The sequence below is a fragment of the Hemitrygon akajei genome, chromosome 10 (assembly GCF_048418815.1).
Source record: "Hemitrygon akajei chromosome 10, sHemAka1.3, whole genome shotgun sequence".
NCBI lineage: Eukaryota > Metazoa > Chordata > Chondrichthyes > Myliobatiformes > Dasyatidae > Hemitrygon > Hemitrygon akajei.
Window position 1 is genome coordinate 144,562,841 of NC_133133.1, and position 14,760 is coordinate 144,577,600.

The 14,760-nt window shown below is 38.9% G+C and overlaps 1 protein-coding gene across 2 annotated transcripts in view; it reads right to left on the reverse strand.

The window, feature by feature from the left end:
* Window positions 1-14,760, reverse strand: part of atxn10 (ataxin 10) — a 195,290-nt gene that overhangs the window by 112,289 nt on the left and 68,241 nt on the right. The window lies entirely within an intron of this gene.

The window sequence follows — 14,760 nt, forward strand, 5'->3', positions numbered from 1 at the left end:
ACTTTTTAAATATATACTATTTCTGTTTTTTGCACAAATTTTAATCTATTCAATATACATATACAGTAATTGATTTACTTATTTTTTTAATTTTTATTATCTTTTTTGTTCTACATTAGGTATTGCATTGAACTGCTGCTGCTAAGTTAACAAATTTCACGTCACATACCAGTGGTAATAAACCGGATTCTGATTCTGAAGTAGATAGCCGCACATTTTCCCAATTATACACTCTCTGCCAACTTCTTGCTTAGACATTTAACTCATCTACATCCCTGTGGCTCTTAATGCCCTGATCTCAACTTGCTATCATCACAATATCTGCAAATTTGATAACAAAATGCTTGGTCCATTCAACCAAGTTATTAATATAGATTGCAAATGTTTGAGGCACCAACACTGATTATTAAGACACCACTCAAGTTACTGATAATCATAATGACTTCCTTATCTTGGCCATTTGTTCATTAATTATTTCCCTTCTCTTGCCAATATATTACCCCAAAACCTATAATTGAAACCAGTGAGTGCTTGCAAAATTTTCTGTTTTTATTTCCTATTTTGAGCAGCTGTAGTTTGTGAAGCTCAATGGCAAAAATAAAATCCACTGATCACTGCTGAAGAGATTCAACTGAGGTATAACTGGGGCAGTAAAGAAAACACTTCAGGTGCATTTCATCTCAACAATAATCATGGGCTACAGAGAAGAAGTCATTTCTCTGACATAGTGGAATCAAGAAAACAACCCCTCCCTCAATTTCTCAAAAGCAAAGGAGCTGGTTGTGGATTACAGGAGGAATGGAGACAGGCTAACCCCTATTGATATCAATGGATCTGGGGCTGAGAGGGTAAACAGCTTTAAGTTCCTCGGCATCCACATCACCGAGGATCTCACATGGTCTGTACACACCGGCTGTGTGGTGAAAAAGGCACAACAGTGTCTCTTTCACCTCAGACGGTTGAGCAAGTTTGGGATGGGCCCCCAGATCCTAAGAACTTTCTCCAGGGGCACAATTGAGAGCATCCTGACCGGCTGCATCACTGCCTGATATGGGAACTGTACCTCCCTTAATCACAGGATTCTGCAGAGAGTGGTGTGAACAGCCCAGTGCATCTATAGTTGTGAACTTCCCATGACTTAGGACATTTACAAAGACAGGTGTGAAAAAAGAGCCCAAAGGATCAGTGGGGACCCGAGTCACTCCAGCCACAATCTATTCCAGCTGCTACCATCCGGGAAATGGTACTGCAGCACAAAAGCCAGGATAGCTTCTTCCACCAGGCCATCAGACTGATTAACTCACACTGATCTGAGTGTATTTCTATCTTACATTGACTGTTTTAGTTATTATAAATTACTATGATTGCACATTGCACATTTAAGCAGTGACATAACATAAAGATTTTTACTCCTCATGTATGTGAAGGATGTAAGAAATGAGGCCAATTCAGTGAAGTCATCCTATTCTGTTTCCTGAGTATTACTGAGCAGAGCTGCAAAATCACTGGCAGACCACCCTATTTCACAATAAGTAGTACAATATGCGAAAGAAATATCATGCGGTAGGAAAGAAAAGTGAATATTCAATCCTTAATTCAGAAAATCTACCTTTAAATAGACAACACTCAGATATCTAAATTCCATGATACAATTCAAAGTTCAAAGTAAATTTATTATCAAAGTACATATATATCACCATATACAACCCTGAGATTCATTTTCTTGTCGGCATAATAAACCTACAATAGAATAATAACCATAATAGAATCAATGAAAGACCACACCAACTTGGGCGTTCAACCAGTGTGCAGCAAACTGCCAATACAAGAAGAAAGAGAGAATAAGAACATAAGAGATAGGGGCAGGAGTAGGCCACCTGGCCTGTCAAACTTGCTCTGCCCTTCAATAAGATCATGGCTGATCTGGCCACCTACCTGCCTTTCCCCCATAACCCTTATTTCCCCTATTATGCAAAAATATATCCAACCTTGCCTTAAATATATTTACTGAGGTAGCCACCATTTCATTAGGTAGAGAATTCCACAGAGTCACCACCCACTGGGAAAAGCAGTTACTCCTCATCTCCGTCCCAAATCTACTTCCTCGAATCTTGAGGCTAAGTTCTAGTCTCACCTACCAGTGGAAACAACTTTCCTGCCTCTATATTGTCTATCCCTTTCATAATAAATACAGTAAATAGATAGATAGACAGATAGATAAATAAATATTGAGGACATGAGATGAGGATTCCTTCAAAGTGAATCCTTGGGTTGTGGGAACATTTCCATGATGGAGCAAGTGCCTTTGGTTCAAGAGCCTGCTGTTGAGGGGTAAACCTGGTGGTGTGAGTACTGAGACTCTTGTACTGTCCGCCTGATGGCTGCAGTGAGAAGAGAGCACGGCCTGAATGGTAGGGGGGCCCTGATGATGGATGCTGCTTTCTTGTGACAATGCTCCTTGTAGATGTGCTCAGTGGTGGGGAAGGCATTACCTGTAATGGACTGGGTTGTATCTATTACCTTCTGTCAGATTTTCTGTTCAAGAGCATTGGTGTTTCCATAACAGGCTGTAATGCAGCTAGTCTATATACTCTTAAAGCCGTGCTTCCTTCATAATTGCACTTACATCGTGGGCCCAGGACAGGTCCTCCGAAATGACAACACTGAGGAATTTAAAGTCTTGAAGCTATTGATCAGTTTTGAGAGGATGATGGTATTGAATGATGAGCTGCAGTTGATAAAGAGCATCCTGATGTATGCATTTTTGCTGTCCAGATGTTCCAGGTTTGAGTGAAGAGCCAATGAAATGGATCAGCTGTGAACCTGTTGTGATGGTAGGCAAATTGGAGCGGATCCAAGTTGCTTTTCAGGCAGGAGTTGATGTGTTACATCACCAACCACTCAAAACACTTCATCACTGTGGCTGTAACTGCCACTGGATGATAGTCATTGAGGAAGGTTACCACATTCTTCTTAGTCACCCGTATAAGTAAAGCCTGCTTGAAGCAGGAAGGCATTTCAGATTGCCGAAGGGAGAGGTTAAAGATCTCTGTGAACACTCCAGCCAGTTGATCAGCACAGGTCTTTAGTACTCGGCCAGTTACCCTGTCTGGGCCGGATGCTTGTCATGAGTTCACCTCCTGAAAGCTGCTTGCACGTCAGTGTCAAGAGACTGAAATCACAGGATCATCAGGGGCTGTGGAAATTTGTGAGTTTCTCCATGTTTTGATGGTCAAAGCAAACATAGAAGAAATCAATATGATGAAACCAGTGTTTGAAGGCCCAGGGAACAACTTGTGATTCACTTTGATCTGAACCCTATTCATTAGCTGTGATGAATTAAAAGGAAGGTTATCAAAGCGAGTGAAAGTACTGCATTTTTTTCTACAAAACAGTTCAAACATACCTGTTCATCATTAACTGGCTTTTAGCCTGCTAAACGCCTCCAATTCTTGGGAACTGGTGAAAGGGATGTGTGCAACTTAAGAACTAATTATAAAGAATACGGCTTTTCAAGAGGTTGGACCTGGACCCACTGCCATTTGCCTATCACCACAATAGGTCTACAGCAGATGCGATTTCAATGGTCTCCACGTGGCCTTGGATCACCTGGACAATGCAAATACCCATGCCAGGATGTTGTTTATTGACTATAGCTCGGCATTTAACACCATCATTCCCACAGTCCTGATCGAAAAGCTACAGAACCTAGGCTTCTATACATACTTCCTTCTGCAACTGAATTCTCAGCTTCCTAACCAGAAAACCACAATCTATGTGGATTGGAAATAACATCTCTACCTCATTGACAATCAACAATAGCAGACCACAAGGAAGTGTGGTTAGCTCACTGCTCTACTACCTCTATATCACGACTGTGTGGCTAGGCATAGCTCAAATGCCACCTATAAATTTGCTGATGACACAACCGTTGTTGGCAGAATATCAGATGGTAATGAAAGATTGCACAGGAGGGAGATATATCAGTTAGTTGATATATCACAGCAACAATCTTCCACTCAACACCAGCAAGACCAAAGAGCTGATTGTGGACTTCAAAAAGGGCAAGATGAGGGAATACAAACCAATCCTCATAGAGGGATCAGAAGTGGAGAGAGTGAGCATTTTCAAGTTCCTGGGTGTCAATATCTCTGAGGATCTAACCTGGTTCCAACATATTGATGCAGCTATAAAGAAGGCAAGGCAGCGGCTTTATTTCATTAGGAACTTGAGGACATTTGGTTTGTTACTAAAACACTTGAAAACGTCTACAAATGTACTGTGGAGAGCATTCTGACTGGCTGCATCACTGTTTGGCATGGGCGGAGGGGCGACTGCACAAGTTTGAAGTTGCAGAAACTTGTAAAATTAGTCAGCTCCATCATGGGTAAAAGCCTCAGCAGTATCCAAGATATTTTCAAGGAGCGATGCCTTAGGAATCTGGCATCCATTATCAAGGATCCCTACCACCCAGGACATGTCTTCTTCTCATTGTTACTGTTGGGAAGGAGGTACAGAAGCCGAAAAGTACACACTCAGCTTCTTTCCCTCTTCTATTCAATTTCTAAATGGACACTGAACCCATGAACACAACCTCACTACTTTTTCAGTCTTTTTTTGCACTACTTATTTTAACTTAACTATTTAATACCTCTCTATATATATTTATTAATGTGATTTAGTTTTTTTTCTACATTTATTTATCATGCATTTCATTGTACATCTACCATAAGGTTAACAAATTTCATGACATATGCCAGTGATATTAAATCTGAGTATGATTCTGATCACAAACAAGAGAAAATCTGCAAATGCTGGAAATATCTGCTATATTACATAACTCCAGAATACGCCCCAACGTGCAGATGCTGGAAAGCTGAGAGACGCACACTGAGTGCTGGAGAAACTCAGTACGTCAGGCAGCATATATGGAGAGGAGTAAACAGTTGACATTTTGGGCTGAGTCCCCTCATCCATACTGGAGAGGAAGGGGAAGAAGCTGGAATAAGAAGGTAGAAGGAGTATAATAGCAGAGGACAGTGAACCATGGGAAAAAGAAAAGGAGGAAATGAGCAAGTGAGGAGAAAGGGTAGGATGGGAACCGGAATGGAGAAAGAGAGAAGAGGGATGGGATGGGGAAGGGGAAGAAATTACCAGAAGTCAGAGCAATCAATGTTTATTCCATCAGGTTGAAGGTTACCGAGACTGAATATGAGGTGTTGCACTTCTAACCTGATCATGACCTCATCATGGCAGTAGAGAAGGTTATGGACAGACATGTCAGAATGGAAATGGGAAATTGAATTGAAATGGGTGGTCAACGAGAAACCCTGCATTTTGTAATGGACAGAGTGAAGGTGCTCGATGAAGCAGTCATAACTCTACGTCGGGTATTAGTGATGTAGAGAAAGCTGCAACAAGAGCACAGGAAACATTGGATGACCCCGAAAGACTCGCAGTTAGTGTCCACTACCCTGGAAGGGCTGGTTGGGTCCCTGAATGGTGGTGAGGGGGGGAGGGTAGGGGCAGAAGCAGCACTCATCCTGCTTACAGGATATCCTCACTCCCTCTTCCCTACAATAATCAGCAGTAGTGTGCACAAGCTATATTTTTGCTCCCACGTACAGATTTCATCTCCCAAAATAGCTTCTTACCTAGTTCATTTTGTATTTTTAGAGTTAGAATACGTACTTATCTGAACTTGCGGAAGTTCTACAGAATTTCTACGTTCTTGGCTATTGAAAGGGACTTTTCACTCCTTTCCCACTTTAATTGATTTCCTGGTCTCCTACTGACTGCCAACATTTTTCTATTGACAGGTGACACTGAAAAACTCCTCAGTTGCATCATGCTTCTCACAGTTGTTTGGATAAATTCAAAAGATTTGTGGAGAGTGCAATCAATTCCAAGGCATCACACAATTCTTGCCCCATCATTGCCAACTATCCTCCATTCTGTCCTTTATCTCAGACACACAGGAACACTTGCATTAGTGCATGATGTGGAATTAAATGTGGGTATAAAACAGGGGCTCCCAACCTGGAGATGTTGGTTAAAGACAGGTGTCCATGGCATAAAAAAGGTTGGGAATACCTGGTATAAAGGAATACAACATTTCCCTCCCTCAAGGAAGGACAATAAAATGATTGTAGTTCTTAAGGTACTAGCTTTAAGGATTATTGTTAGTTCTTAAGGTACTAAATAAAATTCAGTTAATTGACTGGTGCTAGATGCTGGAGGATTGTTATGCCCAATATTTTGGAGAATAAGTGGCTGCCTTTGACAAAAGCAGAAGAAAGCAAGCTTAAAACAATAGACACATGCCAGTAACAAGGATCTCATTTGAAGTGCATTTCAGACAGTAAAATAATGAGGCAACAATGGTCCACAAATTTCCTAGGTATGACAACCCTCGTGTATACCTACCTCCCTGCATTAAAAAAGAAATATTCAACTTCTCAATTAATTTAAACTAGAGTCGAGGGTGAGTTACTTTTCAGCTCATAAGAACAGAATTATATTGGCTTGTAATTATATTCTGCATCATCAATCCATCACCTCAAATTGCTTCCAATCTTATTACTAAAACTATCTTTGACCCCCTTTGAGGCAGGTTCTAATTATATTCCTGTATTCCTTCATTTCTTATTTTTGTTATTTTCTGCAGTTAATTTCCAGATCTTATAACAACAGAAGACTACCCCAGTGACACATTAGGAAAATTACATAATGGACGAACACTGTGAATTGTTCAATTTATTCTAAAGGGAAGCAACTTGTTTTACATGAAACCTTTCAAGTGGTGTGAATAAAAAGTGTCACCAATGCAAGAATTGGCAATGGTTTACATTCTTACACCTACAAACACAAATTTTGTAGGCAGTTAGCTTCATAACACCTCATGGGACAGAACTCCCATAACTCTCCTGATCTTTCAGCCATTCTGAAGTTCAAATTATATGGACAGGGTGTCATCATTATGAAAGTTATGTGAGATCATTACTTCAGACTCTGAGACCAGTACCTCTCATGTTATAGCTTTAGATTTATGGGTCAGAAAAAAAGTGGACAAGTTTCTTCCCAAATAGAGTCCACCCTTTGCCCCTCACAGACTTGGCATAGTCACTTGATGTGAACTCAAAAACAGGAATTCCCCTGAAGCCCAAATACAAAGTTTTGCATGCTGAGAATGACTTGGAAACGTGTGCTAAGACAATAGTAGTACCTCCTTAAATATCAAGCTGGAAACTACGCAAAAACAGTAACGATTAATTTTTGAGCCAAGCTAACAACCTAATAATAATAAATTATTAATAAATTTTGCTAATAATAAATATGCAAAAGCTACCAAAATCAGACAGCTTCCTGCAGCATAAACAAAAGCTGCTGTCAAAACTGCATACCCAGTACTGAACAGTTCCTATTAGATAAAATTTAAAATGTGTTTTAGCTAAATATTGAAACAAAACACATTCCATCCCTCAGGGCAGAACTGAAGGTTCACCATCCTTAGCCACAAATAGAAACTTTCACCTATTAGATAATAATTCAACCTTTCAGATAGAAACCTTCCATTTACTAAAACTGTCCTTAATCTTTATGAGAAAATAAACTTTCATCTTTAATGAATAGCATTGATTCAGTTACAATTACATTCAACTAGAAGAAAATGATTAATATTATTGTATATTAAAAACAATCTTTAAAAGGCATCCAAGATGAGTTCTGATGCCCATTTGTTATTAGAGTCAAAGAACAATACAGAACAGGTACAAGCCTTTCAGCCCAACAATTCCATACTGACCACCTTAATCTTAACTGGATAGGATGGGTTTGTTTCTTTTGGACAGCATGGGTTGACTAGGATCTGAAAGAGTGATTATGAAATCATGAGGATTATAGGACACTTCTTTTCTGTTACAAATGTATCAAAAGGTAGAGGGCATTGGTTTAGTGCAAAGATGAGAGATTTGAGAGATCTGGGGAAGAAATGTTCCACCTGGGGATGGCTGCAATCTGTAGTGCACTGCCCAAGAGGCAGAGACTCTCAGAATCTTTATGAACCGCCTACAGGAACACTTCAATCACCAAGGCGTAGAAGACCATGGACCAAGTGTAGATTAAATGCAAATTGAACAGGTAGAATAGGAAAAAGCAAGGATATTTAGTTAGATTTAAGTTGTATTTCAGTGCAAGAGGTGTGACAAGTAAGGCAGATGAACTTAAGGCATGGATAGGTATGTAGATTGGGAAAGTATGGCCATTTGTTGAAGTAGGAAATGAAACATCTATCTCTAAATGTATCAAATCATGCATCAAAAGCATAAAGAGAAGTTTTCACACTGAAATCATGTCCATTCAACAAGATGAGATCATTTTGTACAAAAATTCTAAAGGCACTTCAGAACTTATAAATGATAGCAAATTGATTCAGTTACATGGGAACTTCACATTTTAATTCCGATATTATCAATTCTGTGGAAATTACATTTTCCATCTTTTACAAACAAGAGAAAGTCTGCAGATGTTGGAAATCCAAGCAACGTACACAACTATCTGGAGGAACTCAGCAGGCCAGGTAATATCTATGGAAAAGAGTACAGTCAGCATTTTGGACTGAGACTCTTTAGCAGGTCCTGTTTCCGGGCCAAAGGGTCGACTGTACTTTTTGCCATTGATGCTAACTGGTCTGCTAAGTTCCTCCAGCATTTTGGGTGTGTTGCTTGTGTGTGATTTCCATCTTTTATATCTTTTTTTGTATGCATCCCAATTATTTTCACTTATTACATGAATCACTTTCCCATTAATAAAACTTCTGAATTTGGTAGGTTTTATTCTGCCAATAGCATTGCCAGAAATTGAAAATACAGGTACTGTATTTCCATTCAAAATAGTCCCATCTTCAACAGCACCCCCTAGTGATAGCATTGAACTACTACAGCAGCATCCAACATGGCAATGAAACACTACTCAAAAAAGTTGACAACAACACACACAAAATGCTGGTGGAACACAGCAGGCCAGGCAGCATCTATAGTGAGAAGCGCTGTCGACGTTTCGGGCCGAGACCCTTCGTTAGGACTAACCGAAAGGAAAGTTCTCTTACTATCTTTCCTTTCGGTTAGTCCTGACGAAGGGTCTCGGCCCGAAACGTCGACAGCGCTTCTCCCTATAGATGCTGCCTGGCCTGCTGTGTTCCACCAGCATTTTGTGTGTGTTGTTGTTTGAATTTCCAGCATCTGCAGATTTCCTCGTGTTTGCTCAAAAAAGTTGACAATAGGTAGAACTTTGACATATTTTGGTCATTCCTTCTGCTATTTGAATGGCACCACAAAAATAGAGTGGGCAGAGGTAAAAGAACTTCTCACAAATTTTAGAGGAAAATGCCAAAACAATCACCATAGGAGAAAACAGCTGAGTGCAAAATAACAGATGGGCTGAATGGTCTGGGTTTGCATTGCAAATATGTTTTTTAAAGGCTGTCTCATGCAGGCATATTACGTCAACAAGAGGCAACATGAAATAAAAATCACAGGCTATCAGGGTGAAAGCTGTGAGAATCTGGAACTGATATTAAGAGACTAAGAGGAAAACATTTCTGGAGTTACTTTCAGAAATATGGATCAGGATAACACAGGGGAAAAATCTGGGAATTTTAACTGGGACAGGGATTGAGGTTTATAAGAATTGCCTGTGCAACATTTAACTGTTTGACTGACATTCAGAAGTTATATCAAGATACAGGGATTAATAGGTCTAAACAAAAAGTTCGTTATTTGTCTCAATCTCTGTCATTCAAGGACCATAAACTGGAATGGATAAAGTTAATTCCCTTTCTACCACTGTCTGTTAAGAGCATATTTATGTATTTGTTCTGTGAAAACCCTAATATATACACATTCTTAATGCCTTAATTGATACAATGGAAAGAAAACTCAGGTTTGAAATTCTGAAACATGAACATCATTGACATCCTGTACAATGTAATTAATACAAGGCAGCTAGCTATATCATAACCTCGTCACTCATACAGTACATTCTCAACATTTAGCTAAATTAATGGGAATGATTAACTTGATATTCACACCTAGCTCAAGCTAGTCAAAGTAATCTCAGTTCTTAACCTTCAGTTCAGAGGGAATTTAAATATATCATGTCATCAGGTCATGTGATTGTCACCCCCCCACCCCACAAAAATTCTTCTGTTATCCATGCATATTATAGTCTTTGAGTGGATTACATTAAAAACTTTACTTCAACCAGGAAATAAAAAAAGAAATTGCCTCAACCACAGAAAACAGTTCAATGCCTAAGTTCATTCCTTCAACCTTGTCTCAAATAAAGATGAAAATATTGATGCAGTTTCAATGAGGTGCAGCAGCCTCTGACTACACAGTACAGTTGACCAAAGTCACCCCTGCTGTAAAGATTACAAGCCAATTGTTTCACAATCAATGAAATATAACCAGGTAACACACACAAAGTGCTGGAGGAACTGTGTGTGGTGCTTTATTTTCAGCATCTGCAGATTTTCTCTTTTGTGATTTGATAACCAGGTAAACTCACTTACATCTAATTTTATACTTATATTTTTAAAAGTAGCTTGTAAACTGAATAGGTGAAAATGCCTCAGCAACAAATTGAGAAAGAACCCTTTAGTTACATCACAATTTAATTTAAATCCATGCAAAGAATACATCATCTTATTATGTGGTACTTGGTGGCTGCTTTAATGCGGCACAGCCACTGCTCACACTGTTAAAGCAGCTGACAGTTCACGTTTAAATAATGAAATCTGAAAAGAATTTCTAGGATAAAAAGTGTTCACATCAGAAAAAATACAAAATTCCACGCAGTACTAATACTCTTTAGTTCTCAGAAGGCTAATTACAAAAACACAAGAATTCCTCTTAAGTTTGGTGATTTGGATTTTGACCACTTTTCATAATGGTTCAAGAAAATAGACCAACATGCCCTAAAGTAAGTTAATCCTAAACAAGGAAGAAAGCAAAAGCCTTTAAATTACATACTCGGCTTTTACAAAGAAACCACAGAGTTTAATATTTTGCAAAAATTGTGACCACAGCATCATCGTGAAATCAGATGTTACCAGACGTGCTTAGAATTCCCAACAACATATTCATTTGTTAACAAGATTATGCAAAGGCAGTTGCAGAAATCCATTCTACTTGATTGAATGCAGCATAAAGTTGATTAAAAAAATCAATAGACTTGGCATTTCTTAAAAATTAAATCATGACATGTTTTAAATTAAAAATGTTAAATTATCACAATACAACTTGGCAAACAAATCAAGCTCCAAAAACAAAATGCTTAAGGAACTCAACAGGTCAGGCAGTATCTGTGGAGGGAAGATGGACAGTCAATGTTTCAAATTAAGGCCCTTTGTGTGGATCCAGACAAAGGGCTTCGGCCAAAATATTAGCTGTTCATTTCCTTCCACAAATGCTGCCTGATTGGCCAAATTTCTCCAAAATTTTGTTTTTTGCTTCAGCTTTCAGCATCTACAGTCCTTCATGCCTCCAAAAAATTAGAATAAACAAGTTCTCCATTAGAGTTGATAATGGCCTTCACATCTCCCTTCATGGTTGGTAAGTGTAACCACCAATAGCTAGCTGTCCAGCTACGTTGTCTCACAACAGCTAGCTAACACCAAAAACAACTTGCACTTTTATTTAAAAAGTGTAATACAGTAAAGCATTCCATGCAATTTCCAGATGTGTTACAAAATAAAATGTGACACCAAGCCACAGAAGATTAGGGGCCCTAATCATGCCATTATAAATACAAAATTGACAGATGACACAAGCAAATGTAAAATAGAGGAGGTAGAAGAGGCCAAAAATCCAGAATGACAGACAATGGTCTTTTCTGCCAAACTTCCTGCCTTTGTGGAGAGTGGAGATTACAGAAATATGTTTGGATGTGCATTGCTCTGAGAGATGATCCTTGGGAAAAATCAAGATAGTGAGTCATGGATGGAGTAGACATGAAAGAAACAGAAGATTAAGGCTCAGGATGATATTAGAAATAGAAACATTTTCTACACAGAAAGAATTTAAAAAACTGAGTTACAAATGTGTGCAATTATATGTAGAATTACAATATTCAATAAATGGAATATCAATGCTACATTGCCTTCTATACATAATGTTGAATGCGACGCACAGACATCAAAATGAGTGTCTAAATAATTATATTTTGTATCATATAGACAAAGCACCAGGGAATAAATTTCTTTTAATATTTACATTAAAATCAGAAAAAATTTAAAACGTTCGTATTTCCTGAATCTTGGAGTTACGTTAAGAGCACAACAATAATTTTCTTACTTGATTTTGATACTAACTTTCATATTTATGACTTATACCCACTTTTTGCTCTGTCATGGAACAGATCTAAATATATTCAAAGCTACTGCAAAATAATTCAGCCAAAAAATTTGAATTTGTGGCAAATCTCTAGATTAAACTGATTCTGTAGACGTCTGCATGGGTATCAAATTATAACCCATTCAACCTGACCTGACTACAGTCAATTAAACCCTGACTGAGTCTGACAACTTATTTTTGAAATCCTACCCTACTTGACCCTAACAAAAGTCATGGTGTCCTGTAAGAGTTGATTCAAGAGACTGGCGAAACACCAGAAAACAATTCCAAAGAGATGGTATTTGGAACCTACTGCCTGCTTGCTTGCCATCACAAGTCCAATTAGACCTCACGCTGAATACTTTAGCTCCTTAGGTGAAAAAATATCAACTCTGATTTTTGTTCCCCATTGCCAACATTTGTTTGGCCTCCACAAATGAAATTCCATTTTTAAACCCTTTGACATTTGCCATCATTTTACCTGTATCCTCCTTAGTTTGGAATATGATACCCATCAGAAACACAGATGAAAATTTGTTTGTGAGAAACTGACACACTAGTTTATCATGCTCATTCTCAATAGCAATCATGCCTAATTAGATCAGGTGCTATCTGTCTTTTAATTCATAAATTCATTGTCTCACTTTCTGTCAGCAGTTTCAATACCGCTTTGGACTTGGAACGACACAGTTCAGGCATGTTTAACAAACTGTTTGGCAATCACTTGGCATTAGCCAGTTTCTCCTCTCTTGTTATGTCCTAATCAACAACAGTCGTGAAAGAATGAAAATCAGAGGGCTGTGAAAGCCTATCACTAAATTTCCATGCACTATCAATTTGCAGGCCATGCCAATCAGGGACTTGAACTATATTAAACACAAAGTATACTGCAGATGCTGTGGTCAAAGCAACGCGTACAACACGTTGGAGGAACTCAGCAGGTCGGGCAGCATCCGTGGAAACGAGCAGTCAACGTTTCGGGCCGAGACCCTTCATCAGGACTGAAGAGGGAGGGGACAGGGGCCCTATAAAGAAGGTGTGGGGAGGGTGGGAAGGAGAAGGCTGCTAGGCGCCAAGTGAAAAACCAATAAGAGGCCCTAGCAGCCTTCTCCTTCCCACCCTCCCCACACCTTCTTTATAGGGCCCCTGTCCCCTCCCTCTTCAGTCCTGATGAAGGGTCTCGGCCCGAAACGTTGACTGCTCGTTTCCACGGATGCTGCCCGACCTGCTGAGTTCCTCTAGCATGTTGTACGTGTTACTTGCACTACACTTATTTTTCTGCTAACGTAATTATAAGCACTGTGTGCTGTGTGTGATTGTTGGTACTGCTTTGCACCTTGGCCCTGAGGAAAACTGTTTCATTTGGCTGTATTCATGTGTATGGTTGAATGATAGTTATACTTGATCTTAACTTCATAAACAGGAGTTGCAGTGCCGCACCTTTAGAGGTATAGTTATTTGGGCAAGACAATTGCCCTATCAGATGAAATAAAGGTTTCCTTAGTATCATTTGAAAGCAAGCTGGGCCAGTATTTACACCTCAGCCATATTGACCAAAGAGCTTAAATTGCTATTTCTCAGATCCTTGCTTTTCGATCAAGACAACCACACTCCGTCTGCATTCTGCAAAACATATCATCTCCTTATGACATTTTGAACAGCAAATACATGGGAATAAAACTGTAGCTAAAACAGAGGAATTCAGATCAAAACTCAAAACCAGGAAAATGAAGCTCATACTCTTTAAAATAATTAGCCTGTAGCTTCCTGAAATAATTTCAGTTAATTGCTATAAAAACTAGAGCACTGTAAAATATACAAAATTACCAAATTATCAAGCAACCAAAACATAAGTATACCCTGTGACGCAAGTACTTATCAGTCATCATTGTAATATATTATTTCCCCTATAATGATATGATGTGCATTATGTTACAAGTGTGCACCACTTAAATGTCAATGAAGCAACAGGGCTGGGCCCATCCCAGTGCTTATCATATTTCTATTAATTCAAATTTAAAGGTTATAACATACTCTAATGAGAGTTAAACGTATTCACATTTCACTGTGACGGCATATGCCATTTCTTAAATCAATCAACCATTCAACTAAAGAGCGGATACAAATGTTCAGTGCATAGAATCCTTTTTTTTCTCAAACATTATAGAGTTTCAGGAATGTCCTGGGTACCCATGCTGAAAAGGAAACTAAAACCGAGCAGCATTGCTGTGGTGGAAACAGCCCATCTGACTGCTAATCCTTTCACTCCTTGTCAAAATTGCCAAATGAATAATTACCATTTAGGCAATAAAATGGAAGGTAGCCAACAGTGAGGCTCAGTCCTTGACTCAAGAGATAATGTTTTCAA